Raw genomic sequence first — 15,306 nt, forward strand, 5'->3', positions numbered from 1 at the left:
TGTCCATCACCAACTCCCAGAGTTCACCCAAACCCATGTCCATTGAGTCGGTGATGCCGTCCAAAAATCTCATCCTCTATCGGCCCCTTCTCCTCCTGCCCTCAATCTTTCCCAGCATTAGGGTCTTTTCAAATGAGTCAGCTCTTCATATCAGGTGGCCAAAGTATTAGAGTTTCAGCTTCAACATCAGTCCTTCCAATGAACACCCAGGACTGATCTCCTTTAGGATGGACTGGTTGGATCTCCTTGCAGTCCAAGGGACTCTCAAGAGTCTTCTCCAACACCACAGTTCAAAAGCATCAATTCTTCGGCACTCAGCTTTCTTTATAGTGCAACTCTCACATCCCTACATGACTACTGGAAAAACCATAGCCTTGACTAGATGGACCTTTGTTGACAAAATAATGTCTCTGCTTTTTAATATCCTGTCTAGGTTTGTCATAACTTTCCTTCCAAGGAGTAAGCGTCTTTTAATTTCATGGCTAGAATCACCATCTGCAGTGATTTTGGAGCCCAGAAGAATAAAGTCAGCCACTGTTTCCACTGTTTCCCCATCTTTTTGCCAAGAAGTGATGGGACCAGATGCCATGATCTTAGTTTTCTGAATGTTGAGCTTTAAGCCAACTTTTTCACTCTCCTCTTTCACTTTCAACAAGAGGCTCTTTGGTTCTTCTTCACTTTCTGCCATAAGGGTGGTATCATCTGCATATCTGAGGTTATTGGTATTTCTCCTGGTAATCTTGATTCCAGCTTGTGCTTCATCCAGTAAAGCACTTCTCATGATGTACTCTGCATAGAAGTTAAATAATAACAGCTTTAACACACTTTAAATTCATCTCATGAAGTGAATCTGAATTGGGTTCTAGACCTCTGGAAAGGTGGCTACTAGAACTCCTCCTGGAAAATTTTTATTGCCTTTGTTCCCTCTTGGAGTGGTATGATGCCAGCTGTGCTAAGTTGCTTCAGTCACGTCTGACTCTTTTCAATCCTATAGACCATAGCCCACTAGGTTCCTTTGCCCATGGGATTCTCCAGGCAAGAATACTGGAGTGGATTGCATTCCCTTCTCCAGGAAATCATCCGCAGCCAGGGATCAAACCCATGTCTCATATCTGCTGCATTGACAGGTGGGTTCTTTACCACTAGCGCCTGCTAGGAAGCCTCATGTATGGGCAACAGTTTACTTCTAATTCTCCTGCCTGTTTTATCCTTATTCAGAGCAAAGAGAAATCCAGGAAACACTAAAACAAAAGTTTTGAAAACAAATCCATTTGATTCTGGATAAACAGATCATGCTGTAATAACTAACAACCACCAGACTTCAGTCTTACACAACAAAAGTTTATGTCTTATCCCCCGCATGGAAAGTCCATTCTAGAATATAGGCAGCTCTCTGGAGCTGCTTTTACTGCTTCATCCAGGAAGAGACACCTGTGCTTGATGCTCTTATTCCATTGACCAGACCTGTTCATGGCCCCACTTAGTGCACACTGCAAAGAGTCACTTGTGCACTTGGTCAGGAAAGAGGCCTGTATACTGTGAGTGCTTAAGTCTGTATGAGTTTGAGTAAACTCCGGGAGTTGGTGATGGACAGGGAGGCCTGGCGTGCTGCGATTCATGGAGTCGCAAAGAGTCAGACATGACTAAGTGACTGAACTGAACTAAACTGAAGCTTAAGTTCCCACCCTCAGACTCTGTTCCTACCCTTGCACAGTCTCTCTTGTGAAGGTTGCCTTATTCCAGCATCCTGAAAGTGCTGACCTTTGCCACAACTCTTATTTTCCACATCTGATGGGAAAACTGGTCTTGTCAACCTCACCCCCTTAATACCTTCAGTGTACACCTTTGTCTTTATTTCTAATAAGTCCTCATCATGGCTAGAAAGTATCTCTATTAGTAATGTTCCATTCCAGTCTATTATCCATCTACAGTAAGGATAGTTCTTTAATATAAATCTGATTTTGTCATTCATCTTCTCAACAACCTTTAGGGAACACTTATAGTTTTAGGTTCCTTGTAAGGAAAGCTATGACAAACCTAGACAGTATATTAAACAGCACCATCACTTTGCCAAGAAACGTCTGTGTCGTCAAAGCTGTGGTTTTTCCAGAAGTCATGTATGGATGTGAAAGTTAACCATAAAGAAGGGTGAATGTTTAAGAATTGATGCTTTTGAACTGGAGAAGATTACTGGAGAAGATTCTTGAGAGTCCCTTGGACTGCAAGGAAATCAAACCAGTCAATCCTAAAGGAAATCAACCCTGAAGATTCACTGGAAGGACTATGCTGAAGCTCCAATACTTTGGCCACCCAATGTGAAGAGTCAATTTATTGGAAAAGACCCTAATGCCGGGAAAGATTGAGGGCAGGAAGAGAAGGGGGCAACAGAGGATGAGATGGTTGAATGGCATCACCAACTCAGTGGACAAAATTCTGGGAGATAGTGAAGAACTGGGAAGCCTGGTATATTGCAGTCCGTGAGGTCACAAAGAGTTGGACATGACTTAGCAACTGAACAACAATAATAATAGATTCAGGCTTTGGTCCAAACTCCCTAGAGGTTAGGCCTCCATAGCACTCCCTTTCATGGCCCATTCTCATCCTCCACCACACCACAGCCTGCCCTTTAGTCTGGGCACATGGGATGAATTGCCCATGTTCAATTCAAAGATGTGAAAATCCTTTGAAAAACACAATGCCTTTGCACAAATCTCCTCAATTTGCTAGAGTTCCTAATCCCTTCTCTACCTCATTCTTCAAAACCCACTTCACATATCAAACTTTTGTCTAGCTGCCAACCAGAAGGCATTTACCCTTTCTCTGTGATCCTTTTTTTGTTAGCCACTGTTATAAATTTGTCCAACTACATTTTAATCATTATTTCAAAGGCCTACTTTGATGAATCCAGGGAGACAACTTGAAGGCAGGGCTGTTATTTACAGCCATGTGTCTCACAGGACCAGGCAAACGAATTGCCACATGTCAGGAAATCAGTGAATGACTGTGGAATGAAAAACTCTGGAACACCATCTATCAAATGGAGCAAGACTTTTGAGTAATCACAGCCTCACGTGTCTGTATGTACCTGTGTGAATTGTTTATGTGAGCATCTATGTGTAATCAAATTTTTCTTAACTTTCTAAATCATTGTGAGGTGCCCATCTTGGTAAGGTATCTTTAGAACTGTGGTTATGGAATGAGAAAAGACAATGGCCTTCAAACCTTGTGCTTATGTAGGGAGGAATTAGATAAAGGCCCTCCAAGAGAGGCCTTCCAAGAAATGCTCACAGTTCTGTTTCTGGGCAACTGGATCTCACTGGGACTGTAGATAAGAAACTTTTGTCAAGTTGAGAATTGTGTCATTCCACACTTGGACTTTAAGTCTCTGTCATTAGGCCTGGGAAAGTTGCTCTAATTTGATCCGGTCAAATTGCCTGAGGTCTCCACTGGACTAAGATATGGCAAGGACAGATGACAGGAAAGCAGTGCTCCAGCCAAGCAGAAGGACAGGGAGTGAATTGGAGTCTTCTTTTGCCAGGAGCCTCCTACTATGATGCATGAGCAGTCACAGTTCTGCTCATGAGTCTCCACTGACTGCTTCTTTCCTCCCACGCCCCTCTCTCCATCCCCTTACTCTGAACTGTGGCATTTCCTCAAAATAGGGTGCACCATTCATGCCTTTCCTTGCCTGTCCTTCCTGACTTAGTGCCTCAGCTATTGATTCAAAGCCCCTCTCATGCCTGTCCCAGCCTGGTTACTTTTTTTTCCCTCTCCTCTGTGCCTGTCCCTCTAGTGCCTCCCCCATTTTTATACTGCCAGTAATGCTACCTACGTTCATCTACCACTGGCCCAGAAGCCCTTCTCAGCCAGTTACCAGATCTGATTCATCTGTCTCTCACAGCTCCCACAGAGCACTTGGTCAGCAGCCTCTTGTGAGAGAAGGAGAAGGGGTTTGGGTGGGCAGCTTAGTGAATGTGGGAGTGGGTGTAGGTCCACATGGGTGGATGAATGGTGGTAAGGGAGGGGGTGAGTAGCTTAGTACGTGGGGAGGGTGTGTTCATGAGTTAGGTAGATGGTGCATGAGTGCAGGGGTTAGGAGTGAGTACATGAGTGAGCTGGAGTGGGCAGTGAGCAAGCAGGCAAGTCAATGGGGGAGTGGGGGTGTCAGTGGGCATCTGAGTGATTCAGGGGTTGAATAGGTGGGTCAGATGTGGAGGGCAAGGATATAGTGGAGTGGAGTGGAGTGGAGAAGAGAGCAACATGACAAAGCCAAAGTGGGAGCCAGAGCCCTCATTCTCAGCATCTATGCTGCCCCCAACCCTCTCTCTGAATAATAGTTCCTGTCACTTCACACCCTCACTGTCCTCCAATTTATTCAAATATGTGCCAAAAGTTCATTCAGAAGCAGAAGGTGCAGACCACGAGGAACCTCCTTCAGCCCAGAGACTGGTGTGGAGAAAGGCAGCTTCTGCTGGACCCTTCACCACAGTCCCTGGCAGAGAAGAAGTGACAAGGCTCAGGATGAACATCTCCTTTCTGGCAGAGCCCTCACATTCAGCTGTGGCACCAAGAGAGTCCTGTAGATGACAGGGTACATGCACTACATAGGCCCACTGATGTGACCATGGACGTGGCTTTTTGAGAGCAGAGGCGGTGTCCTATTCATCCGTGAGTCCTCAGGACCCAGCTCAAAGCTGACAGACGGGGGCTCAGAGACTAGGAAGTGAAGGGTTGAAGGGAGAGGACTGTCAAATGCACTGGAGAAAATAACCACCTCTCTGAAGTTAATGTTGACATTCACAGGCTGAGAGCCCTGAGAGGACCTAGCACTATATTACTTTTGGATTTGAAAAATAAATTGTAACTGAAAAACTGAGGGCATTAAAAGAATTATAGCAAGTTGGGTGGTGCTTGGAGTCTTAGTTCATAATCAGACTGAAATCACAAGCAATGTCAGTGGGTGAGAATGCTATTTCCTTAATGGTAGACCCTTAAGAAAAACACATTTTGAAAGTTAATGAGCAGGGAAGAGACAAAAAGAAACATGATTTGTTTGAAAAACATATGGAGAAAGAATTCTTAACAGATTCACAGCATTAGTAATTCTGATTGTCTGATATTTGTGTGGCAAGGACAGCCCACCGACTGATTTATGAAATCACATTAATGGGCAGTTACAAATTTCATTGCTTTTATTAACTGCTTGAAATGTTATTTACTTGATTGAATTACAGTTCTGGCCATTAACACTTTGAAATAACAGCCCAGTTAATTAGCATGGCATTTCTGTGGCAGTGCCATGACTATCCTTGAAGGATTACGTCAGCACCAAGGCACCCAGGGTGACGGATGCGCCCTGGCGAGTGCCACCAGAACCAGCAGTATTGGAGTATCACGGCACACCTTACCTTATGGGGCTTCTCACCAATACATCTTCTATTCAGGGAATGAGAAGACCTCCTTCAGGGCTCTTAATGTCCCTTCAGTGGACCCCAAGTCTAAAACAGGAGGGACCCAACTTGATCTGATGTGTGCCAGGTGACCTAGGTAAGGTATCTCCTTGTAACTTTGTTACAGGAGGGTGCATGTTTCTGTCTACATTTACAAATGAGAAAATTAATGTTAAAGTGACTCACTGACATGCCCACATACTACAGCTGTTAAGTGGTGGAGTGGAGCTGGACTCACATTACTCTGGCCCACAAGCCACCCGATCTGTCATCTTTCAGGAACTTTCTGAAGCATCAGAATAGGAGGCTACATCAAAGGGTGTGAGTTTTCTATTTCCACAGTGCGGCAGTGCCGTGACCTCTGCCACCAGCCAAGTTGCCATGGGGGTCTGTGGGCATGTTTTGGATCACATATCAAACCATCAGACTCCTCACAAGGAAGCTCCCTTCTGGTGTGGAGTGAAGTCATGAGTTGCCTGATAAGCTGAGCCTTTCATTTGGTGAACAGCTTCTGCTACAGTCACTTTTAGATTTTTTTTTTTTCCTTTTTACAAGAAATGCACAGTGTAATAACCATCTAGCTCCTTTATTTCTCAGTGGAGCTGTGTGTGTTCAGCACTGACCTCACTGGCCTTACATTTGGCTGGAAGCAATGCTCTTATTAAATCAGAAACCAAAGAGGACCCCTGCCCCTTAACCCTGACCCCAAGACAAGCCTGAGGCTGGCCTCATCCTGACATCACCAAGGAGTCTGGCATTTAAATGCCAACATCTCTCCAAAGATCCATGATGAAAGCAGTGGGCCGTGCACAACTTTTTATACTTCATTTCCCATTATAGGAAAAAAAGGGAAAATGTCAGAGGAAATTCAGTTCTGAAACCCAAGCCAAATTTCTCATTGGGCAGAGAGGGATACAGCCATGAGGTGATTTCAAGAGACATTGGAGCCCCTCCAAAGTTACCTCATGTCCTCAGACTGCTGTCTGCAATCTTGCCATCAAAGTGGCTGGCCACTGCTGAGTATCTGCTATGTGCCAAGGACTGTGCCTGAGCTTTTGCATGTTCTTTCTCTGTTCCTCTACCTCTTTACCTATCCTGAATAGCAGGATAGGAATAGCAAGATTCCCTTTACCAGATGGAATAGCAAGTCTGAGAAAGATTGGCTTGGCAAAATGGGGAGAAATCCAGATCCTGCCAGACATGTGGCCTTGGCATGGTGATATCCCCACTGTCCAGAGGTTGGTGATCAGCCTGCAGCTTCAGAAATGGAATTCAGTGAACAGGGCCTTCATTCATTCAGTAAGTGTTTGTTGAATACCCCTTTGGAAAGCTACTTGCTAAGTTCTGAGGATTTACTGATGCATAATGGAGGAGTTTCTTCATGGAGTTTCTCTTCTGGTGGGGAATCCGAAGGCAAACAAAAATGGTAATTGCAGACCACAGTGCTTGCTTGAAAACAACAGTATAGATGAGAGAGAGAGAAGGTGGGTGGGATGAAGGGGAACAGGTGCCATTAATCAGCTCCTGAAATGACACCCAGAGTATCAGTTAATTAATTCACTAGGAGAACAAAGTGCAAATAGGCCTAGACCCTGTGCTGTTACCAGTGTTTTCTCTGAGATAGATCAATGAACTCAAAACAGAGATGAGAAAGTGCTTGACCAGTTGGAACTCGAACAGATGAGTTCACTGTAGAAATAGCATGTCCAACTACGGCATATCCACTGAGTCAGCCTGGTGTCTGTGTTACCAACTTGGGAATGTTTGAAGGTCCTCTGGACCACACTGACCTTGGGACTCTTGCATTTGTCTTTTTGACTCTGCTTTTGTGACCCCTTGTACCTCTCTTCTGACTGACCTCACCTTTCTATAAGCCTCTTTACTTATTGTTTCCCTAGCTTGGCTTCTCAAGAAATCAGGGGCTGGAAAAACAAATTTGCATTAGGAACAAGAAGGTAGGAAAATGTTTCAGAGAAGAGAAAGTCAAGGCAAGGATGAGTATGGGGCTAACTCTCATGAGTACAGGAATCCAGGGAAATTCCTGAAGAGGTCTACGAACACTTTCTCAACTCTTGACCCAACTTGGTAGAGGGTAGCCCAAGGTATTAATTCTGTGATGTTTCTAGGCTGTACAAGCATCAAGGCTAAGGTACACAGATGCCCAGGCTGTAACAACAGAAGAATTCCAAGGCATAAAGCAGTAGTAGTAGTGAAAGTCTCTCAGTCGTGTCCCACTCTTGCGACCCTATGGACTGTAGGCCACCAGGTTCCTCTGTCCATGGGATTCTCCAGGCAAGAATACTGGAGTGGGTTGCCATTTCCTTCTCCAGGGGATCTTCCCCACCCAGGAATTGAACCCATGTCTCCTGCACTGCAGGCAGATTCTTTACTGACTGAGCTAGGAGGGAATCCCTAAGGCATAAAGGGGGAGATCCAAAACACAGGTCAGAGATAAGGCTCCATTCAGTAGCACCTGGTAAAGCAGCCCTAACAGTAGTGGCTGGAGTCAGATGAGACTTAGAGGACCTGAGTGGGGCACAAAAGATGCCCTGCACATATTAATAAAATCCTTCATTTTTAAGTCAAAATATTGACTTAGAATTTGACCAATATCCTACTTTAACCAGTTACTCTTCAATTAGGTTTACTTGCTTGGCAGTTATTCCATGTCTTGAAGCTGACTTGGCCCATCCCTGCTTTTTACACACAAACTTAGCAGTTTATTTCTATTAGGCCAACCAGAGTCTCCAATTTATAAATGCCCCATTAAAACAGATAAATAAACATTTATAACAAGGCTCAGAAACAAGGGGTTTGCCTCAATTCACCATACCCATTGATGCTGAGAGAGGCCTTGAACATAGAGTTTGCTACATTTTGGCCACAGTATGCTGCCAAGAGGCCTGCTAAATTTTGAAATTTTACATATTTTCATTTGGATTGCTTCAATAAATTCTTTTCTTTTAAATCAACTTGTTTTCTTCTTTGTCTTAATAAGCATTTTAATGCTTCTTCATTGCCTGTAGAAGAGCTTGTGAACACCTTACATCACTTTCAAGATTCTCCAAGAACTACCCAAACAACATTCCCTTCCTAATAAACAGTCAGTGGAATGACTGACAGCTTTTAGACACTTTTAAGACTGTTATAGTCCCTGCGTTTACTATTTCTGGTACTTGGCATTCCCTCTATTTCTATATCTCCTAAAATAATGAATGGGATTAGTCAATGGGTGGAGGTTGAATGAATTTGAAAAGCATAATGGGAAAAGCCAAGGTTGCTGCTGCTGCTGCTGCTAAGTCACTTCAGTCGTGTCCGACTCTGTGCGACCCCATAGACGGAAGCCCACCAGGCTCCCCCGTCCCTGGGATGATCCAGGCAAGAACACTGGAGTGGGCCGCCATTTCCTTCTCCAATGCGTGAAAGGGAAAAGTGAAAGTGAAGTCACTCAGTCGTGTCCGACTCTTAGCAACCCCATGGACTGCAGCCCACCAGGCTCCTCCATCCATGGGATTTTCCAGGCAAGAGTGCTGGAGTGGGGTGCCATTGCCTTCTCCAAGGTTACTTGGAATATAATGTTAAATATGGAACCCTGCTGAAGTGAATGAGGGGAACTTTAGAAAAAGTCCTCAATTGTCTTAGGAAAAGCCAGAACTTTGGTGAAGAGACTGTTAATAGACATCTGTGTTTGGAGGACACTAGAAGTGAGGACTCAGAAGGAAGTAAGGGACATGTGATTGGAACTGAAGGAAGGGGTACTCTTGTTATGCAGTGGTAGCAGTCTTAGCAACACTGTATCTTGCACCATCTCAGAGATATTTAAAGAGTTAGGAGGATCAGTAAACTACTAGTGGTTTGAAGACGGATATGCAGTATGTTGGGGAATGCAGTTGGTCTAAAGAGTTGAAAAAATAATCCCACCTGATTGCCACAGGCATGGGGTTATATAGGTACAAGGAACTGAATTTTGCCAGAAAACCTAATCAATTTAGATAAGAACCCAGGCTGGTCAGCACCTTGTTTTCAGCCTTGTTAGACTCTAAGGAGAGGAACTGGATGAATTCAACCTACAGGACTGTGTTGTTTTAAGTCCCTGAAAGTGAAAGTCTCTCAGTTGAGTCTGATTCTTTACAACCCCATGGACTATACAGTCCACAGAATTCTCCAGGCCAGATTACTGGAGTTCCCTTCTCCAGAGTTTCTTCCCAACCCAGGATTGAACCCAGATCTCCCACATTGAAAGCAGATTCTTTACCAGCTGAACCACCGGGGAAGCCCAATTAAAAGTCAACTGATTGGCTAGGTTCTTGTCAGTTATCTCTGCAGCCTCGCAGGCAGCACAGTGCTTGTGCTCAGTCATGTCCAGTTCTTTGCGACCCCATGGACTGTAGCCTGCTAGGCTTCTCTGTCCATAGAATTTTCAGGCAAGAATACTGGAGTGGGTTGTTATTTCCTCCTCCAGGGGATCTTCCTGACCCAGTGACCATACCCGCATCTCCTGTCTCTTGCATTGCAGGAGGATTCTTTACTCACTGACCTATGGGGAAAGTCCCTGGTTTTTGGTAATTTGTTCCAGCAGCAATGGATAAACACTACACTGAAACACATTGTACTTCTTAAATCTGTTCTGTGTATCTTTCTTGTTTTGGGACAATTCTCATCCACTCTCACATATGTTTCTTCTAACCCATTCTTCCTGTCTCCCCTTTTGTTCTCAAATTATATATGGAATTTAGAGAGATGGTAACCACAACCCTGTATGTGAAACAGCAAAAGAGACACAGATGTATAGAACAGACTTTTGGAGTCTGTGGGAGAGGATGAGGGTGGGATGATTTGGGAGAATGGCATTGAAACATGTATAATATCATATGTGAAACAAATTGCCAGTCCAGGTTCGATACATGATACAGGATGTTTGGGGCTGGTGCACTGGGATGACCCAGAGAGATGGGATGAGGAGGGAGGTGGGAGGGAGGTTCAGGATGGGGAACACGTGTACACCCATGGCAGACTCATGTTGATGTATGGCAAAACCAATACAATATTGTAAAATAATTAGCCTCCAATTAAAATAAATAAATTTATATTAAAAATGTATGCTAGATATTTTCACTGTGTTTTTTGTTGTTGCTGTTTGTTTTAATGCGTGTTTATCTAGTTTTCCCCCTTATTAACACTTAGACAGATAGGTAATGAGAGTTTATTCTACTAGCTTATCTTTCAGTTTAACAATCCTACTTTCAACTTTGTCCAACCTACTGAGTTCTTAATTGCATTTTTGTATCTCAGTTTTAGAAATTTCATTTGATTCATTTTAGTCTGGACTAGAATATACCAAAATGAATCAAATGAAATTTCTAAAACTGAGACAGTCTGGACTAGAATATACCAAAATGAATCAAATGAAATTTCTAAAACTAAGAAAAATGCAATTAAGAACTCAGTAGGTTGGACAAAGTTGAAAGTAGGATTGTTAAAGTGAAAGATAAGCTAGTAGAATAAACTCTCATTACCTGTCTAAGTATTAATAAGGGGGAAAACTAGATAAACACACATTAAAACAAACAGCAACAACAAAAGAACACAGTGAAAATATCTAAATTTATCCATCTTGCTATCTATTTTCTTGACCTTATTATTATGGTTACAGTTATTTCTTGGTATATTTTCCATTGTTATATTCCTATTGTTGGATTTGTGGCTATTTTTTTTTTCTTCCATCCTTAAGTCTCCAAGGGATCTGCTGAGCCACTATTTTCTGCTTGACTTTCTCCTGGGCTGCTCCTCCTTTAACCCACAGTATTTAAACAGCATAACCTCCATGATGTTAAACTTAGAGACTTTTTAAGGATGTTAGACACTAAAGTGCAGGCTCCTTGGAAACCTTTTATTCCACCTTGCAGAGAAGGAAACAGCAGGACCTTTAGTTATAGAAGGATTTGATGGGCCAAGCCCAGAAGTAAAATGCACCATTTTTGTTCATAATCCATTGGATAAATGTGATCACCTCAACGACAAGAAAAGATGAAAAGTGTGGTCTATACTGGTGCCCAAAAAGAAAGAAGACAGAAAGCCTATGTGGTGTCATGGTCTAGACTTAGTAGGTATTTGGTGAGTTTAATAACAATGGAAATGTTGCAAGATAAACCAAATGATGTTTGAATATGACTTCAGGCTCAGTCATCCCTGTTCAATTCCTGAATGTGATTTATTTAAGAATTTCCTACAGCAAAATGATAAACAAAAATATAAAAAGATAAAGACATTCTGCTCATTCTTTTAGGAATTAAATGCCGCATTTATAATAGCAGTGAATTTTCTTGTCTGAAGTGCTAAGATAGTCCTTATGACTTAGAATTTACAATGGACTCTCTTAAAAATATCATTCCTGCACAAACTAATTCAACCATTCCTCAGGATATTCAGGTTCAATGAGCTGGAATATGTGTTCACTGGGTATTGGATAACTCAAAAGTTTCATCTAACATAAGGCTAAAATGCTTTCATAACCAAGGAGAATATGAACTTATTTCAAATTTTCATTATTGTTAAATTATGGTTTAAAGTATGGTTTAACTAAATACATTTACCACCTCAGGACTTTTAATAAGTATTTGGGGAATGCAAGAAAAGCAAAATCAAAGTACCTTTTCTTGAAGGTATTGTACCATGGCTAATGTAACCTAAGTAAAGAAATGATGATGAAATAGTACAGCTGAAAAACATCAACATTTGGATCTGAATACAAAAATCATGCAAAGAGGGTTTATTATTAGTGATCAATTTTAGCTTTAGAGAAAAACTGAGCAGAAAATTTAGATAGTCTCATAGAGCTTCCTCTTCCTAGTTTCTACTATAATTGATGTCTTGCATTAGTGGGGTACATTTGTTATAACTGATGAATAGATAGTAATATATCATTAATTTGAATCTATAGCTTGCATTAGGGTTCACTCTTCATATTTTAAAGCTAGATTGGCTTTGGAAAATGTGTAATGTCATGTATCCACAATTTATGAAATCATAAAGAACTGTTTTACTGCCCTAAAAATCCCCTGTGCTCTTTCTGTTCATTTCTTCCTCCTTCCCCCATAGAAGCCCTCTTGAACAATAATTTTTCTTTTTTTAAATTATCCCTGTAGTTTTACCTTTTCAAGAATGCCATGTAGTTGATATTGAGAGGGTTAGAGGCAGGAAGGCCAGGGGTCTCCAAACAAAGGAAATAGGCTGCAAGTGTTAGACATTTTTCTCTCTCTCTTAAGCGGCAGGAGGAAACAAACTACAAGTGTTAAGATATTTTCCCCTTCTCTATACAAATTTAAAAAGAAATTTCTCTTAAAATTTTGCCTTGCCATGATGACACCTGGCTACACCTGAACTTAACTTTTCTCAAACCTTGAGCTAACCAACGTGTTTTTCTTGTGGAAATGTTTGCCTTAAGCTATGTTAATGAACTATGTATTTACCCTAGACTCTGTCTTCAAGTCAGTTTTCGTCTAAGACTAAGAACCAACTTGACAATGGATAAGAAAGCTGTGGTACATACACACAATGGAATATTACTCAGCTATTAAAAAGAATGCATTTGAATCAGTTCTAATGATGTGGATGAAACTGGAGCCTATTATACAGAGTGAAGTAAATCAGAAAGAAAAACACCAATACAGTATATTAAGACATATATAAGGAAGTTAGAACGATGGTAACGATGACCCTATATGCGAGACAGTGAAAGAGACACAGATGTAAATAACAGACTTTTGGACTCTGTGGGAGAAGGCGAGGGTGGGATGATTTGAGAGAATAGCATTGAAACATGTATATTATCATATGGAAAACAGATCCCCAGTCCAGGTTCGATGCATGATACAGGGTGCTCAGGGCTGGTGCACTGGGATGACCCTGAGGGATGAAATGAGGAGGGAGGTGGGAGGAGAGTTCAGGAAGGGGAACACATGTACACCCATGGCTGATTCATGTCAATGTACGGCAAAAACCACCACAATATTGTAAAGTAGTTAGCCTCCAATTAAAATTTAAAAAAAAAAAATCAATTTGACAAACCAGTATGTTTTGCTTATGAAAATATTCTCTTAAGCTATGTTAAAAAAGACTTGCATTTGCTTGGAAACCTGCCTTTCTTCAAGATTCATGTCAATTGTTTTATGGCCTGGGATGACTCACCTGGTGCCAATGTTATCTCAAAACTACATGTTGTGGGTGAGGGGCCTGGTGCCAGTCTCTGAGTTTTGAGACTTTTCCTTTCTGTAATTAGCAGACTGCTAGTAGCTATATAACATCCAGCTAAAGACTAGCAGGGGGGCACTCTTTCTGCCCCCTTCTGATGTTTATGTCAGAAGCTTTTTCCATCTCTTTTATACTTTACTAAAACTATTACACAAAAGATCTGAGTGATCAAGCCTCATCACTGGCCCTGGATTGAATTCTTCTCCTCCAGAAGCCAAGAATCTTGGTGTCTTTCATGGTTCAGCAACAACCTTTCAGTATTAAAGCATGTAACCTTTTAAGACTGACTTCTTTCACTTACCAATATTATCTAAGGTTCTCCCATGTCTTCTCGTTGCTTGATACCTCATTTCTTTTTATTATTGAGTGACATTTCACTGTGTGGATGCACCACAGTTTGTTTATCCATTTACTTATTGGTGGACAATTTTGTTGCTATCAAGTTTTAGAATTATTATAAAAATCTGTTTGCAAGTTATTGTGTGAATATAGGCTTTCAACTCATTTAGCTATGTCAAAGAGTGCAATTACTGGATCATAGGGCAAAACTATGTAACTTTTCAACTAACTGGAATGCTGTCTTGCAAAGTGGCTACATCATTATGTATATGTACCAACATCAAGTAAGAGTTCTTGTTGCTCACCAGCATTTGATGTTGATGGTGTTTTGAATTTAGGCCATTCTAGTAGATGTATCTCATTATTGTAGTATCTATGTTTAATTTGCATTTTTCTGATGCTTTCTTATGCTGATTCCCATCTGTATGTTCTTTGATGAGGCATCTGTTAAAGTCTTGGGCCCATTTTTTAAAATGGCTGTCTGATTTCTTATTGTTGTGTTTTAAGTGCTCTTTGTATATTTTGGATGAGAGTCTTTCATCAGATATGAGTCTTTCAAACATTTTTTCCCAGTCTGTTTGTTTTCCCATTCTCTTAACCACGGTTTCACAGATCATATGTTTTTATTCTTATTGAAGTCCAGTTTATCAATCTTTTTTTCTTTCATGGACTCTATTTTTTATTGTATCTAAAAAATCATCACCAAACCTAAGCTCACTTAGATTCCCTCTTATATTATCTTCTAGGAATTTTATAGTTCTATTTACATTTAGGTCTGTGATCCATCTTGAGTAAATTTTTGTGAAAGGTGAAAAATCAAACTCTATTTAATTTTTTTTTTTTGCACTTGAATATCTAGTTTCTACAGCACCATTTGTTAAAAGAATTTCATTTTCTCCATTGTATTGTCTTTGGTTCTTTCTCAAAAATCAGTTGACTATGTTTATGTGGCTCTACTTCTGTCTCTAGTCTCTGTCCCATTGTCCTATTGATCCATCCTTTCACTAAGTGTTGCAATGAATTACCCTGTCTTATGACTGTTGTTTTACAGTAAGTTTTGAAGTCAGGTAGTGTCTACCACCCCCCAACTTTGTTCTTTGATTAGTGATTTTTTCTTTCTTTTATTTCTTTCTTTCTATGGGAGGGGATTAGAGTTTAATTTTGAATGTTATTTCCAGGCACATGCAAAATTACTTAGAGATATCCCTTATTTATAGGATGAAGTCCAGATGCCTGAGTATTTAAAGACATTTATAGTCTAGATTTT

This window comes from Bubalus kerabau, chromosome 3 (genome assembly GCF_029407905.1).
Source record: "Bubalus kerabau isolate K-KA32 ecotype Philippines breed swamp buffalo chromosome 3, PCC_UOA_SB_1v2, whole genome shotgun sequence".
NCBI classification, from domain to species: Eukaryota; Metazoa; Chordata; class Mammalia; order Artiodactyla; family Bovidae; genus Bubalus; species Bubalus kerabau.